General features: G+C 36.0%; 1 non-coding gene across 1 annotated transcript; it reads right to left on the bottom strand.

The window, feature by feature from the left end:
* Positions 1–886: 886 nt before the first annotated feature.
* On the bottom strand, positions 887–989 carry LOC111827210. The gene has a single exon (XR_002830707.1). It is a non-coding gene; the product is annotated as a U6 spliceosomal RNA (small nuclear RNA).
* Positions 990–10,845: the final 9,856 nt, after the last annotated feature.

Below are 10,845 nucleotides of genomic sequence, written 5' to 3'. Positions count from 1 at the left end.
TTGTTATTTAAAATGCCTAAAGCAGAGAGTAAAAAATAGAGAAAAAATATGTATATTCCAGATCATTTACTGAAAACTTGTTTTAGGATTAAGTCACTTAGAATATTTGACATCCTGTATCTAGCACCCATTACCTCCTATATTTTAGGATTTATTGTTAGAGATGTTCCACTGCTACATCAATTCTCTTTCGTTTTTTCTACACAGAGTTAATGAGAGTGATTATGCGTGAATGTCCTTATAGCTAATCATCTTCCTAGAATCCCTCATTGGAGTACATCCACTTTGCTTTCAGAACAGATCTGGTCTAGCCCATAATATCTGTAGTAAGTGTTGTCTATTACAAGACAAAATACAGATTTTTATACTAATTCACAATGGAATATACCTATTCTTTTCCTTCTTGGTTGCTTTTTCATTCACAGCTTATGAGTTTTAGTATTAAGATGCTAATAAGCTTTTTATTTTTAGTTCAAGTCATTGGCAGTCCATAAGATTTTGTAACAGTTTAAAAACACTTCAGCTGTTTCTTAATGGATGTTTTCTTAAAATTTTTCAGAAATATTTGACTTTACAATTATTTACAAAGCCTAAAAATTTGCCACAAATCAACAGATTTAGAACCAATCAATGTCAATGTTGGACAAACGATCCCTAGAACAGTTGCAAAAATTCAGTATTAATATGGCATTTGGAACCGAATATTTTAAATAGGAAAGATTCAATAATTTTTTATGTACCTGGTCATTAATTTTCATATTAACTATCATTTTCATTGGATATAAGATTTATATAAAATTATTATGATTGTTATTATAATTATAAATGCATTATTTGATTTGAAATAGTCTTTTTAATCAATGTTTCTTTTTTGTTTGTTTTCTTTTTAAATATGGAACGCTTCACAAATTTGAATGTCATCCTTGCCTAGAGGCCATGTTAATCTTATATCGTTCCAATTTTAGTATATGTGCTGCCAAAGCAAGTACTGTAACCATAGTTGGATCATAGCATCAACATCATCTGACAGCTGGTTAGAAATGCAGAATCTTAGGCACCATCTCAGATGATCTGAATGAGAATCTTCATTTTTAATAAAGTTTCCAAGTCCTTAGTCTGCACTTTCATGTCTGAGAAGCAGTCAACAAAAGGATTTATTCCTGGCATTTAATAAATAGTCCTGAATTTTGGTTATGGACATCTTAACTTTTAAATATAGAATGATAGGAAGACTTTTAAGGAAAAATAATTTTAAAATTAATGCTAAAACAAAAAGAAGACTAATGTCTATTTGGATTAAATTTATTGCAAACATGTAATATCAAAAAGAGTGTTGTAATCTAATTTAAATATATAATACTGCATATTATTACTCTAAGACATAAAACATAGTTTCTTCAGTAAAATGAAGGGCAGCCAAAATTCTGTCTCTCTTTGTCTTGTATCTCCTCTCCCCCCCTCTCGTACATACACAAAACAAAATTTCTGATATTTGTAGTAAATCTATGTTATATTCCTATCTTTCCCCTTATACCATTTAACATCTATCCTTCTATGACATTAAAGCTTGATTGCTTTAAAAATGTTATAAATTTTAAAATTTTATATAGCCTTGTAGCTATATTTATCATAGTACTTTTTCTTTTTCTCTTTCAGAAGTGATATCTTATAAGTTAATATGCTGGACATTTTTCAGATTTGAAAGTTTGAGAAAGGAAGTAAAAAATGGGTTAGAGTTACTATTTATACTAAGCATGAATGAACATTCTTTGTCTTCCATATTCCTGGAAAGTTAAATGCCTGGTCATAAAAATGGTTGCCTTTTGCTTTGTTTTTATTTTATCTTTTTATGATAAAAAATATATATCAGAATTTTTCAGTCTTATAAACTCTATCTCTCTCTATATATAAGTATATACATACACACATATATATTCTATATACTCTATGTATACATATATATGCACACTAAATATATCTAAATACACAAACTAAATATATAATATATAGTATAAATATTACTTTGTATGTATCTACATCTACATATTATAAATATGTTTATATATATGTATATATATTCAAGAAAATTATCAGTAAACGAACATATTTGAAATTGAAATTTGCATCTAAAATGAAGCACTGTGAGATGTAATTAATTTTAATACAAAAAAGGGCAAAATTAAACATTATACCAAGATTATAATACTTTGGCCATTTGACTTTGCTCTTAAGTATGTGGGTTATTTCTGTTGCACTCACAACATCGAAAAGATATGGCATGGCATGTTGTCATCAGGAACATCTGGAGAAGGAGAGATCCAAGGTCAATCAAGCAAGAAAAAAGTTAAACAGGCAAATTGGGCACAACTGTGATTGAGCGGCTGATCTAAGTGGCTGATTATAGTTTGCCTGCCTACTTAAACTTGCAGCTGTGCCTGAGCGAGTGGGTGGAACCACTGTGAAAAGGATGGCAGACTGTTTTTGAAACTGGTTCTTTTCTCCACCTATGCAGGGCCTTTTTAAGTGGTCGCAAAAGGAAATGCCTGAACAAGGAATGCTAAGTAATGTCAGCAATGTAATAAAACCTGACACATCAGAGCTTTATCCTATCATCATGATTGGGGTTCTATTCTTGTAATCACAAAAGCCAGGCTTATTTAAAATCCAAACTGTGGTCTTGTGTTTTACTTTACTTCTTTTTTTTAAAAAAATATATTTTATTGATTTTTTTACAGAGAGGAAGGGAGAGGGATAGAGAGTTAGAAACATCGATGAAAGAGAAACATTGATCAGCTGCCTCCTGCACACACCCTACTGGGGATGTGCCCGCAACCAAGATACATGCCCTTGACCAGAATCGAACCTGGGACCCTGACGCTCTATCCACTGAGCCAAACCAGTTAGGGCTACTTTACTTCTTTAACATGCCATATTCTCATAAAATTCTTTTCTTTTTTTTAAATTTTGTTATTAATTTAAATTCTTTCTCACTCTACATTGTTTTGGACATGCTTAGAATTGCATGGATATATGGCTGGGTGGGCATAGTTGTATGTGTATGGCTGTGGAAGAGTGGGGTTGGGGAGAAATCAGTTAGCCAATTTTTAACATAGACTGTTAACATTGGATAGATAGATGTTGAAGGCTACTTAGTTCCCCTAGTCAAGGAAACATACTGAAATACATATATAATCCTCATATACATATTTGCCATAAGTAGTAATGGTCAAACCAGAACTAAATTCCAACTTCTTGCTTGCCTAATTTTTGTAATCTTTAAGAAGGGAGGGTAAGAAAGGAGGCTAGGTCTTAACTAATGTTAAGACTCTTTCTAGTCTCATTTTTTGATCCTGCAAATTTAATCAAATTGTGACTCTCAACTAAAGAAGATGAAAGCTATTTTTTCCTAATTACCAACCCTTTATCATAGCACTTATTTTAAAAATTAATAATATCTTGTTTAATATATTCAACTTACTAATATGTCACTATCATCAATTCCTTTTGACAAATGAACCATTTACAACTAAAAGCTAAATTATTTGTCCAAGGTGTACCAATTATAAGTAGCAGATCAGTGATTTAAACCAAGGCCATTCTGTCATACACAAAGCCCATGCTTTTCCCGTTAGATCAAGCTGCTTTGTCTGAGTGTCAGCCCTACTCACAAGAGAATGTGCGGTAATGTGGAAGTGTGGTAGATGTCTTTGGACTTTTCATTGACGAATCCATTCATTCTTTCCTTAAATATTCTATCAAGGATATCCAAAGTCCTGGAGAATGTTAAGTGTCACCACTTATATGAAGATACAAGAAAATTAGCCTACCTTCAAGAAATTTATCACCTAGTTAATTTTACTGGACATATTCTAGACTAGTAGTTATTAATTTGTCAGGATATCTTAAGGGATTGTCAAAATATAGCCAATGGGCCAAGTCCATCCTGCTACCTGTTTTTATTAAAAATGATTTTTCAAAAGTGTTTATTGTGTATGATTGCTTTTGTGCTACAACAGCAGAGTTGAGTAGTTACTAGAGACATTATGAAAAATACAGCTGAAAATATTTACTATCTGGTCCCTTACAGGAAAAAAAAACAAAACTGTGCCAAGCCCTTTGCCAGGTTATTTATTTATTTATTTATTTATTCTCCAACTAGCTGTGTGAACTTAACTTCTTGAAATAAAAAAATAAATAAATAAAATTAGATGAATAGCTCGAATCACCCAGGACTGTGGAGTTAAAAGAAATAATGCATTAACAATGACCAGAACATAACATATGTGCTTAATAAATATTATTTCCTTTACCTGTCACCTGAAATCAGAGCCACCAAAGAAATAATGGAATTAAACAAGAATAGTGGCCTGCTATCATCTATCTATCTATCTATCTATCTATCTATCTATCATCTATCTAATCTCTCCTTTTATGTATCATCTATTAAATTATAATATATTTGTCAGGAAACTGTTCTCAAATCTGTAACAGCAAATGCACAAATTAGATACAGTGTAGCTGCTCTGACAAAACCAGTCACACAAGCACTCTCAAGGCTGAAGCTCAATGGCCAAAGCAAGTCACATGGCTTGTCAGGCTAGCAGAGCTTTCTCTACAAGATTCCATGGAAATATGTGTGGATTCAGTGGAGGACTGGAGCTGTAAATGTAATGAATTTACCACAAGTAACTCAATATAGGTCCATAAATTGGTTTACAGATCTTCACTGACATTTATTCAAGATGATGGAATAAGGATACATACTCACATATCATATCCTGGTTCTGTCACTTAATATCTTAATACTTAACCTCTCTATGTCTCAGTTATCATTTTTATAAAACCAACACAATAATATTCTCCTCCTCATAGGGTTATTATCAATATTACATGAGTTAATATATGTAAAATGCCTATATCAGTGCCTGATACTTAGCAAGCACTACACAAGTGCTAGAAATTACTAAATATTATTATCTACACTAATAAAAGACAAAGATGTTAATTGACCGCACCTTCGCTATGCCCATCAGCCAATCAGAAGAGTATGCAAATGAACCCAACAAAGATGGCCATTAAATTTGCATACTGCAGGTGGGGCAGCACCATGTGATCCACCTGCCCCGCTGCCCGCCAGGCCTGCTGTCCGTGTGAGTGGCCCAGCGGCTGGCAGGCCTGCCATGTGTGGCCAGCAGCAGGGCGGGGCGGTGCGGCAGAGGGCCTGCCATCTGTGACCCAGCGTGGGATCCGGGCCTGCCATCTGCCACCCAAGGAGCAGGCCTAAGCCACCAGGTGGTTATCTCTGGAGAGGTCCCAGACTGTGAGAGGGCACAGGTCGAGCTGAGGGACACCCCCCCCCACCAGTGCACAAATTTTTGTGCACTAGGCCTCTAGTTAATATAATAATTGTGTATTAGGCATGCATTATCAGTTTCTACCAGCACCATTAAAATCATTTAAAATTTTTTGTATTAAACACTAATTCAATACATTCCTTACAATAGTCACAGAAGTGATACAATACTGTTTTCCAGGTCTTCAAAATGCCATTTTATTACTAATCCTTTATGTAGTTAGATAATATGTAACATTCTTCTTTGAATTATGATAGCTACAATAAAAATGTTTGCATTTGACAATCTGTTCACTACATAAAATAAAATGCACCAATGAGTCTTTTTATAACATTTAACTTTTAGAAAGTTTGTCCAAATGTGTGCTATACTACTATAAAATAAATTTTAGTGCTGTTTTATGAATTTTAGTAAAATACTTTTTAAAAATAAAATAGAAGAATTTCATATACATATTTATTATGAATTTGATTCGTCCTACAAATTGTATGTATTTGAGTCCAGTTTTGAGACATAGTACCCTACTTATTGATATTTTACATAACTTAGAATGTTAAATTTTATTTATAAATCTTCACATTCAGAGAAAAATTTGTGTATTTATTTGCTTGGTTAATAAATACAAGTATTAATAGCTATTACTAATTTTAGCAAGTAATTCTCAAAGAATTGTTTTTTGCTTTCTGATATCTAGTTTATGGATTATTCTAGAATCTGATTAAACCTCTCACACACTTTTAAAATGTCCCCTTATCTATCCCACCAATCAAAATTGTACCCCTTATTCACAATACTCAGAATTATTTAGTATGTGCAATAATAACCTAATAAATCAATTATCTGAGCAGTGAGTATAAGAAATCTTGCAGTGGGAGCATACAATATTTGAAGAATTTTGCTATGCAATAATGCATGACTATAGAATTTTGTAGTTTGAACAAATCATCACATTAACACAGCACTTATTTCAGTCTGCAGATTAATACTAAGAATGCTTTTAGAAAATATAGAAGTATAAAATACAGAAAAATATCTATTATATTAAATTTTACTCTTGGTTTTCAAATTTAACAAAAAAGAAAAATGCATATACGGCATGTTTAGCAAGCTCCAATATGTCATGGAAACCAGTACAGCCTGTTTTGAAGTACTTGGTATGAGAAGCAAAGAAAGTGTGTCTCGGAGGCAGCTTCTGTGACTTGATATGGGGATTATATGCCATCTCTCCAAAGGCAAAAAAAAAAAAAAATCTGACAAACACTATTTTGCAACCTCTTCTCAAAGACTACAGTGAAAAAAAGTTACTTTCAAACTTTCAAAGTCCCAGATTCAATTAAAAATAAAACAGAGCAGTTCCCTAGAGCTAAGAAGTGTCCATTACTGAGCTTGAACATCAACAAAGAACGGAACTGCCAGAAGAATCAGAATTGGGATATGGAAACCAGATTGAAAAATGTTTAGAATTTTACAACAAATATGTTACTTGAGAGAACTGGTTTTCTCTTATAACCATTTATTTGAGTTACTATCTCTAAAAGGAATGCTTAAAGGATATTAAACAATTAATAATATGCCTTTTCTTTCTATTTCTGATTCTTTCTTTCGTCTTACTTTTTGCCAAAATTTTATTGTGTTTAAAGTGGTATGTCAAGTAAACTTGTCACAATGGCAAAATCCTTGGACATATTTTTCCTCCTAATTTGTTTGATTTCCTAAATTAGTTCATATAGTCTTCTGTTTTATATATTCTCTTTATTCTGGTTATTCCAAAATATGTATCAGATAAAACCTCTCAACTCTATATTTGACTATCAAGATGAGTACCCAATAGCTTTTTCAAATTAACTTGTATAAAAACAAATTCATGGCTACAACTTTAGTGTTTTTCACTGGCCTACATTGGCAACAACCCAGTAGATAGACTTCAAATGCTAACATCATATTTGACTCCACTTTTGACCTCATATTGCATATGATAGAGATGATTAAATTTCCACTAATGCTACATTTATCACTTTGCACAGAAGAGTTACAGGAAAGTGATTGCCCAAAGAGCAAATGTATTTTCCAGCCCCTGTGCATATAACTTGGGGCACAGTGTCTCATTTTCATTAGTGGAAAGTGATATGTTTTGCTTTCTTGAGCAACATGGTTAAGAAATGAATGTGCTTTTCACATTCTTTCTTTCTCCATCAGTGGGCTGGACAGCAATGCCTGGGCAACCCTGGAAGCCACATGATGAGGTCAGCAGGATCTCTATTGCCTTGGTTTCCTGACTGACTGTGGGAGAAGTACTGCCACCACCACCATCATCATCACTCACACAATGACAAGAAACATCCATATTATCCATATTGGACTGTTGGAGAGTGAAATGAAACTTCAGTTGTTCTAAGCCACAATGGAGTATGTTTCTTACAACTGCTAGTGTTAGAATAACCAGCACACTTCATATATAATCCAACAGCAAATCCTTCAAAATATATCCCAAATCCAGACACCACCTCTCTCCACTTTTGGTGCCATGATAATGGCACAATAGTTCAAGCCATCATCAAATTTCAGCTGAATTATTGCAATAGTCTAGTAACTTGCCTCTCTCTCTCTCTCTCTCTCTCTCTCTCTCTCTCTCTCTCTTTCTCTCTCTCTCTCTCTCTCTCTCTCTCTCTCTCTCTCTCTCTCTCTCTTTCTCTCTCTCTCTCTCTCTCTCTCTCTCTCTCTCTCTCTCTCTCTCATTTTTTCCTGCTTTTATCATGTATCCATTCATTATCTAAAGTGGGTTCTTTTAAAACAGAAATATGCTCATGTAATATTCCTTTACAAAATAGTTCAATAGACTTCTAGTACATTTAGAATGAAATCCCAAACCCTCACATGATGCCAAGACCCTCTGTGACTGGAGCCCAGGTACATGTACAGTATCGCCCCTTTCATTCCCACTCTCTTCTAGCTAAACCTCTAACAGGTCACACAGCGCTTACTCCAGATTTTTGTATTTACTAAGCCCTCTTCCCTGAACACTCTCCCTTCGGATATCTAGATAATTTTTTCCCTCACTTCACTCATGTCTCAGCTCCAATCTCACTTCATTAGAAAATAATCCAGTGATGATGGCACCCATATCCTCTTAGGCAGCATTTATTTTCTTTAGTAATTTTTTTTTACCAAATAATACATATTTACTTGCTTATTTACTTTTTTCTATTTACCCCAGTAAAACATGAGAAGTATACAACCCCTGCCTTTGAAAACATCTCCTAAGAATACCAAATGACATAGTTGTCAGGCCACAGAGAATGGATGTTTTCATAGAAAACTACCAATCTCTGCTTCATTTGTTGAATAAAAGAACAAGTCAAAGATGAATTAATACAGCGCTAAATATGTTGCAGAGCACATTGGATTGAAATTAACTAAATTAACAGTGAAATTAATTAAATTAATTAATTGAATTAATATTTTTTGCCTAAGACTCAAAATATTTATCTTCAGAGATTTTCTTTAACTTTCATAATCTAATGTTTGAATCATCTTCATAAATGCTCTCAGATAAAAATGTTTAGATCAACTCTTAATAATTTGAATCATAGTCTTCTTTAACATGTCAGGTTTTGTTTTATTTTTAATACTAGAGGCCCGGTGCACAAAAATTTGTGCACTCGGGGGGAGAGGGGGTCCTCCAGCCCGGCCTGTGCCCTCTCACAGTCTGGGACCCCTCGGGAGATAACGACCTGCTGGCTTAGGCCTGCTCCCGGGTGGCAGAGGGCAGGCCCAATCCCTAGGTGCAGCCCCTGGTCAGGCTCAGAGCAGGGCCGATTGGGGAGTTGGGGCGCCGCCCCCTGTCATGCGCAGAGCAGGGCGGATCGGGAGGTTGTGATGCCACCCTCAGTCATGCTCAGGGTGGGGCTGATTGGGGGGTTGGGGCACCACCCCCTGTCACACTCAAGGCAGGGTCGATGGGGAGGTTGCGGCGCCACCCCCGTCACTCACAGAGTAGGGCCGATAGGGGAGCTGGGACACCGCTCCCTGTCACACACAGAGCAGGGTGGATCAAGGGGTTGGGGCGCTGCACCCTGTCACACTCAGGGCAGGGCCAATGGGGAGGTTGTGGCTCTACCCTGTCACACACAGAGCAGGGCTGATCAGGGGGTTGGGGCGCCTTCCCCTGTCACACACAGAGCCGCAGGGCGATCAGGGGGTTTGGGCGCTGCCCCCTGTCACGCTGATCCCGGTGCCGGGAGCCTCGCTGCTCCGCTGATCCCGGTGCCGGGAGGCATATTACCCTTTTACTTTATAGAATAGAGGCCTGGTGCATGGGAAGAGGCTGGCTGGTTTGGCCTGAAGGGTGTCCTGGATCAGGGTGGGGGTCCCCACTGGGGTGCCTGGCCAGTCTGGGTGAGGGGCTGAGGGCTGTTTTCCTGAAGCGAGTGACTGAAGCTCCCAACCGCTGCTTGTTTTCTTTTTTTTTTTTATTCTGGACCAGCTTTAGCTCTGAGGCCTCGCTGCTGAAAACATCAATACAATGTTGCGTTCCGGGGCTGACTGAAAGCCGGTTTTGTTTAGCTTCTTATTTGCAACATAGTAATAGTTGCTTAGAGTTGCAGTTGAGAGGCCGGCAAGTGAGGCGGGGAACGTTGGAGTCTGCAGTTCCTGGAGGAAGCAAGCCTCCCTGCTCGCTTCAGTGCATGGCTGCCGGCCGCCATCTTGGCTGACAGTTAATTTGCATAAGGATACGCTGATTAGCCAATGGGAAGGGTAGCGGTCGTACGCCAATTACCATGTTTCTCTTTTATTAGTGTAGATATTTTTATTTATTTCAGAGAGGAAGAGAGAGATAGAAACATCAATGATGAAAGAGAATCATTGATCGGCTGCCTCCTGCATGCTCCTTATTGGGATTGAGCCTACAAATCTGGCATGTGCTCTGACCGTGAATGGAACCATGACTTCCAGATTTATAGGTCAATGCTAAACCACTGAGCAACACTGGCTGGGCAATAGGTCAGGTTTTTAAGTGAATAAAATAAGAGAAAAGAAAATGTTTATAATTTTGACCATATCTTTATGCTTATTTATTGTTTTAATATTTTTTTCATGATTCACAATATAGTATAAAATCATATGATCATATCAATACATGCAGAAAAAGCTTTTGAGAAAATCCTACAACCATTTATAATAAAAATTATCAGAAAACTAAGATTAAGGGAGAACTTCCTCAACTTGATAAAGCATACCCACAAAAGCCTGTAGGTAGATTCATAATTTAATGGGAGAAACTAGATGTTTTCTTGCTAAGATTAAGAACAAAGCAATAATGTCTGCTCTCTCCACTCATATTTAACACAATCCTGAAGTTCTAGCTGATGTAAAAATAATAAAAGGAAAGGTAATAAAAGGTATACAAATTTGGAAGGGAAAAATTAAACTGTCTTTATTTGTAGACAACATGATTTGTCTATGCATAAAATCCAAAATAATTGACAATAAA

Source organism: Myotis lucifugus, unplaced genomic scaffold (genome assembly GCF_000147115.1).
Source record: "Myotis lucifugus unplaced genomic scaffold, Myoluc2.0 scaffold_142, whole genome shotgun sequence".
Lineage (NCBI taxonomy): Eukaryota > Metazoa > Chordata > Mammalia > Chiroptera > Vespertilionidae > Myotis > Myotis lucifugus.
Note: the sequence above shows the minus strand (reverse complement) of the source record. Positions and strands in the feature narration are given on the sequence as shown.